At 37.7% G+C, this 14,463-nt stretch overlaps 1 pseudogene; it reads left to right on the top strand.

Moving 5' to 3' along the window:
- The first annotated feature begins 3,609 nt into the window (after positions 1–3,609).
- LOC109062319 overlaps positions 3,610–14,463 on the top strand; it is a 30,525-nt pseudogene continuing 19,671 nt past the window's right edge.

Raw genomic sequence — 14,463 nt, 5'->3', positions numbered from 1 at the left:
AGCAAGATTTTAAAATCTATATGATGTTTGATAGGGAGCCTGTGCAGTGTTGACAGAACCGGCCTAATATGATCATACTTCCTGGTTCTAGTAAGAACTCTAGCTGCTGCATTTTGGACTAACTGGAGTTTGTTTACTAAGCGTGCAGAACAACCACCCAATAAAGCATTACAATAATCTAACCTTGAGGTCATAAACGTATGGATTTACATTTCTGCATTTGACATTGAGAGCATAGGCGGTAATTTGTCACAGTCTTCAGCTGGTGTGCCCAGGATGACACTGTTTTCTGTGAGCACATGGCTTGTGTTGTGTTTGTTTGGTGCCATGTGCTCTCTCCTGTCTATTTTCTGACCCCACCCATCTTGTTACATCATTATTGTCTCCCTCGTTGGGTTCCCTATTTATTCTCCTAGTGTCTGTAATCCTGTGCTGATCTGTTGTTTTCTATTGTGGTGTTATGTCTATTTATAGTGCAGTTTCTAGTCTGCCTGTTTTTCCCCCCTTGGGGTTGTTTTTGTTAGCTTTGTTTCATTTTCTTATTAAAAGAAGGACCATTCTGCCTCTTTCTCACTGTGACAGAACAGATCTGCCAGATTGAAGACTCAGCGGCAAGGGGAATTTTTTTATACTCAGCTGCCAGACAACAGAGGATCCAGACCCTGGCCAATGGGCCACATCCCTGCCCACAAGACAATTGCCCCTTTGGGTTGTATGCAGAAAAATGCAGTTTTACAAATGTTAGAAACGTGGCTTTCTAAAGAAAGATTGCTATCAAATAGCACACCTAGGTTCCTAACTGATGATGAAGAATTGACAGAGCAGCCATCAAGTCTTAGACAGCGTTCTAGGTTATTACATGCAGAGCTTCTAGGTCTTATAATTAACACCTCCTATTTTTTCAGAATTTAGCAGTAAGAAATTACTCATCCAGTTTTTTATATCGACTATGCATTCCGTTAGTTTTTCAAATTGGTATGTTTCGCTGGGCCGCGAAGAAATATAGAGCTGAGTATCATCAGCATAACAGTGAAAGCTAACACCGTGTTTCCGTGATGATATTTCCCAAGGGTAACATGTAAAGCGTGAAGAGTAACGGCCCTAGTACTGAGCCTTGCGGTACTCCATACTGCACTTGTGAACGATATGATACCTCTTCATTCACTGCTACGAATTGATGGCGGTCATATAAGTAAGATTTAAACCATGCTAATGCACTTCCATTAATGCCAACAAAGTTTTCTAGTCTATGCAAAAGAATAATGTGGTCAATAGTGTCGAACGCAGCACTAAGATCCAATAGCACTAATAGAGAGATACAACCACGATCAGATGATAAGAGCAGGTCATTTGTAACTCTAAGAGCAGTCTCAGTACTATGATACGGTCTAAATCCTGACTGGAAATCCTCACAGATGCCATTTTTCTCTAAGAAGGAATATAATTGTGAGGATACTACAATTGTGAGGATACAATTGCATTAGGCTAATTAAAATGTATTCAATATATGAATCTAACTTTTGCAAACATAGCCTTTCTAAAATGCAAAAACTGAAGAAGTGTATTTGATTTTCGTTCACTTTATTTCCGTGAAAATAGCTGCCATTGTTGTGCAATAGAACATTTAAAACAGGCTCATTAAAACAAATGCACACACACGAGATGAAATGTGCATAGATCTTTACAAAATACGACTGGATTATAAAGCCTGTGCCTTGCTTTGCTTTTGTCAAGTAAATAGCAGCTTGAATTTTCTTCTCAACTTCTTGTTGACTCCATTTCTACGATACACCACCGTTCCCCACGGGTCTCCCGCGAAATTTTCTGACCGCCCACACCCGCCCGCAGCAAAGGTAAACCCGCCCACTCCCGCGAGATTTGCGTTGTGTCCCGCGGGTCCCGCGGGAGCCCAAACCCAATGCAGCCCTTTAGTTTAGATGATTTATAAAGTTTATACAATTCTTCCTCTCCTATAGTAGAGAATGAGTGGAACTGTTCCTCAGGGGATCTATAGTGCACTGTCTGATGTGATACTGTAGCTGACGGCTACATGGTTACAATTTTATTTCTAATAGTATCGATCTTAGAAGTAAAGTAGTTCATAAAGTCATTACTGCTGTGCTTTTGGGAAATGTCAACACTTGTTGATGCTTTATTTTTCATTAATTTAGCCACTGTATTGAATAAATACCTGGGGTTAATGTTTGTTTTCTTCTAAAAGAGACGAAAAGTAATCAGATTTAGCAGTTTTTAATGCTTTTCTGTAGGATAGGTTACTTTCCTTCCAAGCAATACGAAATACCTCTAGTTTTGTTTTCCTCCAGCTGCGCTCCATTTTCCGGGCTGCTCTCTTTAGGGTGCGAGTGTGCTCATTACACCACGGTGTCAGACTGTTTTCCTTAATCTTCCTTAAGTGTAAAGGAGCAACTTATTTAAAATGCTAGAAAAGAAAGAGTGCATAGTTTCTGTTACATCATCAAGTTGTTCTGAGTTTTTGGATATGCTAAGGAATTGGGATACATGAGGAAGATTACTTACAAAGCAGTCTTTTGTGGTAGAAGTGATGGTTCTACCATACTTGTAACAAGAAGTAGAATTTACAGTTTTAGCTATATGAAGTTTGCACAAAACTAGATAATGATCTGGGATATCATCGCTTGGCTGCATAATTTCAACACCATCAACATCAATTCCATGTGACAGTATTAAATCAAGAGTATGATTTCGACAATGAGTAGGTCCTGAGACGTGTTGTCTAACCCCAATAGAGTTCAGAATGTCTATAAATGCTGATCCCAATGCATCTTTTTCATTATCAACATGGATATTAAAATCACCAACAATTAAAACTTTATCTGCAGCCAGCACTTACTCGGATTTTAAAATCAGCAAACTCTTTAATAAAGTCTGTATGGTGCCCTGGTGGCCTGTATACAGTAGCCAGTACAAACATCACAGGGGATTTATCATTAACATTTGTTTCTCTGGATTATGGTTATATGAAGCACCATTACTTACAGTCGGAAAATAAAAGACTTTCCCAGCATTACACAAACTGCATACATCATCAATATCAGTGACTCTTGATATTAATTAATTAGAAGGGTACATGGTTTGTAGAATTTTGAAATGTAGTATTTTATAAGTGATTTTTAAGTATATTTTATACTTATTTTATAAGTATATTTTAATAAGTGATTTTTTTGCACTAAAAATCTTTTAACTGCACTGTTGTTCACTTCATTGATTTGCACTATATCTGTCATTTACCTTGCGCTGCTTTATTTAACTTTATTTTTAACTTGTATTTTTATTATATGTCTTTTATATTTTATAAATCCCTTATTGTATAATTGTATCTACATTTTATATTTGATCTAGTTATTTTTTTAGGCTTTAATGTTAATGTTATCTGTATGCACCGGAGACTGAGAGTAACGCAATTTCGATTCTCTGTATGTATGTACTGTACATGTGGAAATTGACAATAAAGCAGACTTGAACTTGAACTTGAACTTATTAGTATAGGATTAGGTTAAGTTACCCTATCCCAGTATTTAATAGTAATTAACCAGCAATTCTCAATTATAGAGTAAAAAAATCCCTCTAGGAGATTTCAATTTGTTTTTGGAAAATATTTCAAATATGTTTGTTATTGCATTTTTTCTCCGTTAGCTCAGCCTTTGCTGTAAATCTCGGCTTTGACTGCGCTTGCGGAATAAAGGCGTGGGGGAGGGGCTCGCTGACACGCTCTGTGCGTCTGACGTCAGAACGCAAAGCCCCCAAGCCGGACCGAAGTTGTAAACAATAAAACCCAACCCCGTCCATCATCCATGCGCTAAAGATGCGTTTGTCCGCGATGACGGCCGTGTTGTCGGTGCTGCTGTGCCTCCTGTGCTCCCTCAGGTCCGCTCGAGGTGGGTGTGAATGTGTGTTTAGAGCGGTTCGGCTCTGAATCGGTGATGCTGCGCGATAGCAGCGCTGCTAATGCTAACGCGACCGTTATTCCGTTATTCCCGCAAATCCGCCGGTTCCCGTTGATGTTCGCTGCGGCTTCGGTCCTGAACGCTTCTCTGAGCTGCAGTGTGACAAAAGAGTCTGGAATGCGAGGGTCCTGGGCTGACAGAGGAGCTAACACACATCCAGCTTCAGATGAGGATGACGATGGAGGAGACTCCACGGTTCTCCATCATTCCCATAAACACATCACACTGCTGCTGATGACTAATATACAGTATATAACGCTGTCTCTCAGTAATGACTGCTGCTGATGATTACTGTACGGTATATAGCGCTGTCTCTCAGTAATGACTGCTGCTGATGATCACTGTACGGTATATAACGCTGTCTCTCAGTAATGACTGCTGCTGATGATCACTGTACGGTATATAGCGCTGTCTCTCAGTAATGACTGCTGCTGATGATCACTGTACGGTATATAACGCTGTCTCTCACAGTAATGACTGCTGCTGATGATCACTGTACGGTATATAGCGCTGTCTCTCAGTAATGACTGCTGCTGATGATCACTGTACGGTATATAACGCTGTCTCTCAGTAATGACTGCTGCTGATGATCACTGTACGGTATATAACGCTGTCTCTCAGTAATGACTGCTGCTGATGACTAATATACAGTATATAACGCTGTCTCTCAGTAATGACTGCTGCTGATGACTAATATACAGTATATAACGCTGTCTCTCAGTAATGACTGCTGCTGATGACTAATATACAGTATATAACGCTGTCTCTCAGTAATGACTGCTGCTGATGATTACAGTATATAACGCTGTCTCTCAGTAATGACTGCTGCTGATGATCACTGTACGGTATATAACGCTGTCTCTCAGTAATGACTGCTGCTGATGATCACTGTACGGTATATAACGCTGTCTCTCAGTAATGACTGCTGCTGATGATTACAGTATATAACGCTGTCTCTCAGTAATGACTGCTGCTGATGATTACAGTATATAACGCTGTCTCTCAGTAATGACTGCTGCTGATGATTACTGTACGGTATATAACGCTGTCTCTCAGTAATGACTGCTGATGATGATCACTGTACGGTATATAACGCTGTCTCTCAGTAATGACTGCTGCTGATGATCACTGTACGGTATATAACGCTGTCTCTCAGTAATGACTGCTGATGATGATCACTGTACGGTATATAACGCTGTCTCTCAGTAATGACTGCTGCTGATGATTACAGTATATAACGCTGTCTCTCAGTAATGACTGCTGATGATGATTACTGTACGGTATATAACGCTGTCTCTCAGTAATGACTGCTGCTGATGATTACAGTATATAACGCTGTCTCTCAGTAATGACTGCTGCTGATGATTACAGTATATAACGCTGTCTCTCAGTAATGACTGCTGATGATGATCACTGTACGGTATATAACGCTGTCTCTCAGTAATGACTGCTGCTGATGATTACAGTATATAACGCTGTGTCTCTCAGTAATGACTGCTGATGATGATTACTGTACGGTATATAACGCTGTCTCTCAGTAATGACTGCTGCTGATGATTACAGTATATAACGCTACCTCACAGTAAATACTGCTGCTGATGATTACTGTACGGTATATAACGCTGTCTCTCAGTAATGACTGCTGCTGATGATCACTGTACGGTATATAACGCTGTCTCTCAGTAATGACTGCTGCTGATGATTACTGTACGGTATATAACGCTGTCTCTCAGTAATGACTGCTGCTGATGATTACTGTACGGTATATAACGCTGTCTCTCAGTAATGACTGCTGCTGATGATTACAGTATAACGCTGTCTCTCAGTAATGACTGCTGCTGATGATTACAGTATATAACGCTGTCTCTCAGTAATGACTGCTGCTGATGATTACTGTACGGTATATAACGCTGTCTCTCAGTAATGACTGCTGCTGATGATTACTGTACGGTATATAACGCTGTCTCTCAGTAATGACTGCTGCTGATGATTACTGTACGGTATATAACGCTGTCTCTCAGTAATGACTGCTGCTGATGATTACTGTACGGTATATAACGCTGTCTCTCAGTAATGACAGATGGACAGCTGCTGCTGATTGTGTTTTCAGCAGCTCCATGGTTTTAATGAACCTGCTCCAGATGGCCTCATCCAGATCTTAATAATCATATATCTGTATCATAGATGAGCAGTTTATCAGTCATACATCCATATACTGATCAGCATCTGAGAACATCAGCAGCATTCTGGTTTCCTAGTCAAAGCCACAGCACCGATCATGTCAAATAAATGTAGAAATCTAATTTCAAGTTGATATTGTAATATATATATCACTATATATTGGTCACACCAGTGTTGATGTACTATTATAATTTTTTTAGTATTTATTTTTAGAATTTTAAAGTTTTAGTAATAATTACTAAAACTTTAAAATTCTAAAAATAAATACTAAAGAAAATTATTATTGTGTATTTGTCTTTTTTTTAGAATTTCGTTTTAATTTTAGAATTTTCATTTTGAAGTTTTAGTAAATTTTGGTATATTTTTTGTCTTATGTCTAGATTTTATATAAAAAAAAATCATCACTAATAATATTATTACATTTTTATTATTATCAATCTTAGCCATTTTATTCTTAAACATAATGAAAATGAGATCATTTGGCAACTATCTAGGTTATTTTTTTTTAAATGTTTTTCTATGATTAATCCTGGGCTGCACTGCTCTCTAGATATCAGTATCGGCCTTAGTTTTTAGACATGTATTAAACGTGTTATTAGAAGAATGAATATAAGGCCGCTTTGCTTTGTAAGTTCATCTGAATGTTGAACTACGGCTCACGCGTTACACTGACAGAACGAATCATGAGAATTCCCTTCATGTTGGTATCAGATTAAATGAATAACATGTTCCTTTCATATTCCACAGTGCTGTATTAGTTAAGATCCTGATGTGCTATTATTCCATGTAACGTCACTGTAGCTGCAGATATCTGACGTGGTGCACTGAGCTTGTTTATTCTCACAAGTCATGTGATCACCGCGGGCCAATCGCAGACGTGCTCATTGTCACATGTGTTCTGGCAGGTTACTATGGCAACCCCCTGAGCAAGTACATCCGTCACTACGAGGGTCTGTCGTATGACAGGGATCTGCTGCACAGTCAGCACCAGAGAGCCAAGAGAGCGCTGTCTCTGCAGGAGCGTGAGCTGCAGCTGGAGTTCCACGCTCACGGCAGGTGAGGGATCCTTCCTGCTCCGCTTCCGATCGGAGATCAAATCAAATCTTCAAATCTTCAAAATGGGTTGTTCAAAAAAACATTCTGAATTCAGATTAGATCACAAAATCCAATCTTGGTTTGGATCTGGATTAAATCCTCAGGTTGTGTTGTTCAAAATGTCTTAGAAAGATTGGGTACTTTTTGTCCAAAAAACCTGGATTATTCTGATCCCAGCAGAAGGGTGGATTCCAGGAACAAAAATGTAATTTGGGAGTGAATCATGAATTATGGGGAAAACTCCTAACACTGTGTCTGAGCGGGGCAAAATACTGCAGAACCACTGATCTATAATGGAGATTCATATAAAGATCAGTCAGTAGAACACATTATAATCAGTGATGCCGTCTACACTGGATGCGGTGCGACAAATCCCTGACAGTAAACTGCTGGCGCGTTTTGTTGATGTCAAGCGGACACAAATTTCAACTGTCGCTTTGTCACGTCCGGTGTAGACAGTCTTTAGCTGATGCGCCATCCGGTGTACACACGGTGTAAGGAGAGATGACTGAGGACTAGGGATGTCAACGATTAATCGACGCTCGATTAATTGTCGATAAGAGATGCAATCGATTAAAGCAATCATGGACGATTAACCTGTTTAATGTTGGGCTGTGTGCAGCTCATGCGCAAAACACGTGCGAGCGGCTGTGGGTGACGGTATATAAATGCATCATCATTCAATTATAATGTACAAATTAAGCTTTTAATGTGATTTAAACTTAAAAAGTACATTAAAATAGAAACAACACAAAACATGGAAAGCAATAGAAATGTAGTAACTAAGTAATTTCCGCAGATAATAGTTTCATATCATGCGCTTTGCAGGGCTGTGGGACACAGGACAGAAAGGCTATCCTACAACTTGTTAATCCATTCCTACGATTTATTAATTTGTGGCAACTGTCCATGTTTGGTTAATTTGTTCCTTAAGTAACCCATGATTTAACCGAAATAAGGGAACAAATGAATAAATCAAACGAATTCTTAATTAATTCTATTTTTTATTTCCCTTCCCATGTTTACCACAGTAAGAGATGCAAAAACAGTGATTAAAAGTGAAAGACAATAAAATAAACCTGCGAAATTGGAGGGTTAGACGGTGAGGATTTAGGAAAAGAAACAATGCCTAAATATTATTGAATTTGTGGAAATTCGTGACCAACCGGCAAACCAGAACAAAGCCGTGTAAATGTAGTCTACGGGCTGGAACGGCATCCAAAAGTATGGTGCGATGTAACATTTTCCAGCTAACCAATTATTTCTTTAATAAACAAAGCTTTTATACCACACTTGTCATAATCAGAGCTTATAATTTGTAAATAAATAAATGCTGGATTCAAAACAGCAATTAAAAGGCACTGTGACCGACCCTGACAACACGTTTTCCCGGAGCATTCAGTGATGTCACTAAACGGCCGAGCATTGTTCACTAGTTTCTGCATGGACCTAACTAGGGCACAGGTTTTCAAAAAAAAAAAAAAACTACATATATCTGACTTAAATAATTAAGATAACGAATTTAAAACAGAAGTGTGGCGGCGCTCCATAAGTTCATGTAGAAAAAAGGCATGACAACGCGCATTCTGTTTGTTTGCTTTATTTTACAAGAGCACAAATCTTCTGTTTTTATTGTGAGTGTGCACAATTTTTTTTTTTTTATGTCTCAACTGTTTCAATCACGCTGGTGCCTCGCGCGCACTTATTCTAGCAATTCAAACTTCAAATACAGTCAACCAAACATATAAATGCTTACACTGGTCAGTTTAAATAGACCGTAGTATACCGGCCCACTCTGCTGTTGTGCCAAGGACATTTTTTCTCATGTGAGAGGATAATCTTTTCCGTCTATATGTGAATGCATGTAAAGTGCAAGCCTAGTTTGCATTATAAAAAATAGTTTAACATTCAAATACATTGCGAATATGGAAACATTAGGATTTGTGCCGAATGAGATGTGAGCAAAAACCTCCAAATACAGGCCTGTGTTTGGAATGTTTTTATTTTAAATGCCATAATGTCAGTTGAAAACATTGCAACTGTGTTTTAAAATGCAACAACAAGCACCACGAAACCATGTAAAGAGGTCTCCGTGCCGGTATAGAAAACAGACAACAAAGTAAACGATGCCGGCTCAATATATCAGCCATCGATGGCATTGTCTATCAGCCCAACCCTATGTCCCTAAATCCCCAAACATCTGTTAATATCAAACAAAAATATTATATTCAGCTTTTTTTTTTTTTATCACTTTAATCACATCTTTAGAGATGGACCAGTCAGAACAAGTGGTAGTAGAGCACTAGTAATTCAGATTGAAAACCTGGAAAGTGTGTACCAGTCTAGGGATGTTCATTTTAAGAATTTTGACCGATTAATACAATCAGTTAAACGGTTTAAAAAGGTTTGCTGCATGGTTCAAATCAGCTTCTTGTATAAAAAAAAATAAATAGAATTTTTTTTTTTACAAAAAAAATACAGAAGTCGAGTACGCTATAAGAAGTCGCATTTTATTATTTCATTCCGGAATAGACCTAATGCCAGTTTACAAACATTATAATAAACACTGTAAACATAGCTTGGTTATTTATCAGTTCCCCCTCACTCCACAACAAATCATTTCAATCAACAGTATTTAGAAAAGAACAAGAATTAAAAATATAAGAAGTTATAACAAAATATAAACGACAAGCCAAAATGAATTAATTTAGGCTAAAACTAATTGGAAACCAACGTTGGGTCTGTCCTTCGACACATAATCAAATGTTTCCTTTTTAATGATGTATTTGCCAAATTATTATTTATTATGTAACCTAGCCTACTTCACTCGCGTTCCAATATCCACGTAAAACTAAATGTTTTTGCATAACATCACGGGCGGTACGGTGATAACACTTAACGGCACAGATTTTGCTACATAGGCCTATTTTTAAACTGAGCAGTGTGTTTAACCCCATATGTTTGACTGACTGTATTTTTATTATGATAATGAACAGGCTGCATTTTCAAGGTAGCAAAGCTTAACTTTGTGCTGCGCACGTGCGGGCGCCAGCGCAATCAATGGAGTTTTTTCCTTGTTCTAAACAGTGGAAGCAACTACTCCTTTTAGTCATAAAGATAATCGGAATTTTTGGTAAAAGGTTTGCCTTTTACTTGTTGACATTCACAATAAACCACAAAATCTTTGTGCTTTTGTAAAATAAGCCTAATGAAAAACAGGATGCCGCTTTCTGCCGTCTGGGTTCATTTCATGCAGTACAAAAATTAACAGAAACTCTGCATACTAGGCTACTTGTTTTTCATTCATTTTCTTAATTTATTATTTAAGTAAAAATATTTCTTGTATAGGCCTATATATATATATATGTACAGTGCCCTCCATAAGTATTGGAACAGTAAAGACAATATTGCTCTCTCTGCTGTGGAGTCAGTACATTTGCAAATATGATTAAAAGATGAATATGAGACAAAACTACAGAATGTCACATTTTATTATGGAGGTCTTAATCGACACATGTTTTTAACCAAATTAAAAGGACAGCACTTTTAGAGTTCATCCCCCTATTTGAATTGTGAGCATAAGAATTATAAGACGTAAAAGATTAAAGCTAATATTTTAGTTGCAGATCCCTTGCATGGCAATCAGACCAGTGTGAGTCTGCAACCAACATGACATCACCAGACTCTTGGTCTTATGCTTTGAAATGCTTTCCAGCCTTTAATCCAGCTAATTCCAACTGTTGCTTGTTTTGGGGAGTTTCTGTCTTTAGTCTCCTCTTCAGCTGGTGAAATTAATGTTCAATCAGATTTAAATCTGGAGATAGATTTGGGCAATCTAAGACTTTACATTTCTTTGCCCTGATATAGTCCTTGACTAAACTGACAGGGTGTTTTGGGTCATTGTCCTGATCCAATATGAAGTGCTTTCTAATGAGTCTGGTGGAATTTTCTTGAATATTGGTAGCAAGATGATTTTGTACCCTTCCAGATTCATTCTGCTACTGCCATCATACATGAAGTCATCATTAAAATGAAGAGGTCCTGTTCCAGAGACAGCCATGCATGCCCATGCCATGACACCACCTCCACCAAGCTTTACAGATGAGGTTGTGTGCTTAGGATCATTTGCAGTTCCCTTTTTTCTACACACTTTTGCTTTCCAATCACTTAGGATGGAAGGTTTAATCTTTTGTCCTCATCGGTCCCATCAACTCAGTTCCAAAACTCTACTGACTCACATTTGTGAATAGTCTTGCCTTTCTATTTTTGGTTGCTGATCAGAGGTTTGGCATCTTGCTGTAGTCAGTCTCTGTAATTCTGTGTCAAATTCTCCTGCGGACTGTAGATTATCAGAGCATCACCCCAGCTTTCTGTAGGTTTTGTTTTTCCTATAGTTCTAATTGACTTCCTCTTTTCTTTTAGCATCCAAATTGCTTGCTTTTCTTTCAGAGTCGGCTTCCTCGTCTTCTTCCTGGTTTGCGTGTGTCATCATCGAATGCAAGACTTAAAATGCACAACGAATCAATGGCTATACTAACTGATAAGGACACACATTCCCTGCTGTTAATATCTGAAAGACTTAATGCAACAGGACACAGCTGAACACTTAGAAAGAGCTGTGAGGCAACTGTTCCAATACTTATGCTCACATCAGATAGGGAGATGAAACTCTAAAAAAGTGCTGATCTTCTTACCTGGTAAAACATCTTTGTGTTGAATCATCACCCAATAATTAAAATGTGACCTTCTGTAGAGTTTGTCTCATATTCATCTTTCAAATCATATTTACACGAGATTTCTGATTCCAACAGCAAACAGAACAAATTTTTGTCCTTTTTTTTTTAACTGTCCTCCAATACTTAATATATATACACTATGCAAGTCAATGCAAATATATATATATATATAATAATATATTATATATACTTAGGGATGTGCGTCAAAATGAGTAATCACGATTAATCACCACCTCCAGAAAAATAATAAAGTTTTTGTTTACATATAAATATGTGTGTATACTGGTGTATATTTTTTATGTATGTATATAAATACACACACAATGCATGTATATATATTAAGAAGAATATGTTATGTTTCTATATTATCATATATATTTATATATAATATCTAAATAGAAAATAAATATAACAATCGTATATACATGTAAATAATTTTATATTATAATTTAATGTATGTGTGTGGATTTATATAACATAATAAATATACCCTGTACACATACATATATTATGTAAACAAAACTTTTATTTTTGGATGTGATAATCGTGATTAATCATTTGACAGCCCTAATATACTATAGATCTATAATATAATATAGAGAGAGAGAGAGAGAGGATGTGAATCCTCATGTTCAGTTGTTTGAAAGTGAAAACAGTGACGTGACATGTTTATTGTAGTCACAGTAGCCTATATAACATCACATTTAGAAAGAATTATTACTTTATATAATTTTTATTAAAGCTCCCAAAACCAAAAAAACCATTGTTATATTTTTATGACCTAGGCTACGCGGAGCTAAACTCTCGAGACGAGACTTATGACAGATAAAATGTGTTACTAAATAAATACATGATTGTGATAGAGAATTTGACCACAACATACATTACCACAGTCTTTTTGACTCTCTGAGATGAGCCTGAAATGATCCGCGGCTCTGACGCGCTCCAGACGCGGAGAAACTCCTTTTTGTTCATAACCACTCCTCTAGCCCCAGCTGGCCACAGCTTGGCCCAAGGTCTTTCGTCAGGCCAAAAAACCTGCCGTTTTGGCCCCGAGGAAGCCCCGACGAGGTTCGATCAAGTCCCGGAAGTGACAGTGGAAACGCGACTGGCCTGGCACGCCACTAGCACGCCCGTCTTTGACCCTGACAGTGGAAACGCGGCGGCTTAATGAGGGAGGAGAGCACTGTTACATTGACCTACAATTCCTGCCGGCCCCAGACTCGAACGCACAACCTTTGGGTTACGAGTCCAACTCTCCTAACCATTAGGCAGCACAACCTTCCCAACAAGAGGTTAGTATTTTAATGGGTCACAGACACTTATACTTCTAATTTAATTCAATTCTATTTTAAAACAATCTTGACAGTTAACGGTTAATAATTGGTTAACGAGCGTTGGTTGTCGGTTAGGAAAAATAACCAAAATGAACATCCCTAATCCAGTCCAATGTTGCTTTGAAAAACCTGATCCTAGATAGCAAAACACAGGATTTCCACATCCAGATCACTCTGATCCAGATTAAACCTTTTGAACAAGTGGAACCAGAAAGATTTTACCGATGGATTATGTCAGTGTGTCTCTGTCATCAACACCTTGAATTCATCTGGCATATGAGAGAAACTAATTATCTGCACATGACATGAACGGCTCATAGGTATTGTTTCATAAATCAGTATAATAACAATAAACACTTTAGGTTTTATAGCGCACTTAAAATTGCATCTCAAGCATTTTACTAAATTAAAGAAGTTAAGTAAAACATGCATGAAAAACAGTATGTGAGGTGTGTGTGTGTGTGTGTCATCTCTTCTTGCTGCTTGTCTCCATCTCTCAGACATTTCAGCTGCGAATGAAGCGAGACACCAGGCTGTTCTCAGACGACTTTAAGCTGGAGATGTGGGACAGGAGCTGGGACTACGACACCTCACACATCTACACCGGAGAAATATACGGTGATATACTCCAGATCATTCTTCATCAGTCCCAGTGTGTTTACACTACTGATTAAGACACTAAATTAATTACTTACATTACATTTTGAATTTAAATTATTTTGACTCATTTTTAAAGCATTTTTCCTCGTATTATTTCTGAACACGTTTGTACAAGATGTAGTTGTGTTCATGCATCTTTTCTGCAGAGATATTTAACAAGTGATTTGTTTAACATTTACATCATATTGATGACTTCATGTGTGCTGCACTTGGAATAGAATTTTCTAAACTAGAGGGTTAATAAAGAATAAGTTACTTGAATCATGTTGTAGTTACATTTTCAAAGTTGACTCGTTAATAATAGTTAAAAATTGAGAATCAGTCAAACGTTCTTTTGTTTTGCCATATTGTCCAACCTTACTTTCATTCATCAATTCAAGCCTGCATTAAACTGATCAAAAGTGAGAGTAAAGACATTTATAATGTTACAAAAGATTTCTATTTCAAATAAATGCTGTTCTTTTGATC

This window comes from Cyprinus carpio, chromosome B25 (genome assembly GCF_018340385.1).
Source record: "Cyprinus carpio isolate SPL01 chromosome B25, ASM1834038v1, whole genome shotgun sequence".
NCBI lineage: Eukaryota > Metazoa > Chordata > Actinopteri > Cypriniformes > Cyprinidae > Cyprinus > Cyprinus carpio.
This window is presented reverse-complemented; position numbering and strand designations above follow the sequence as displayed.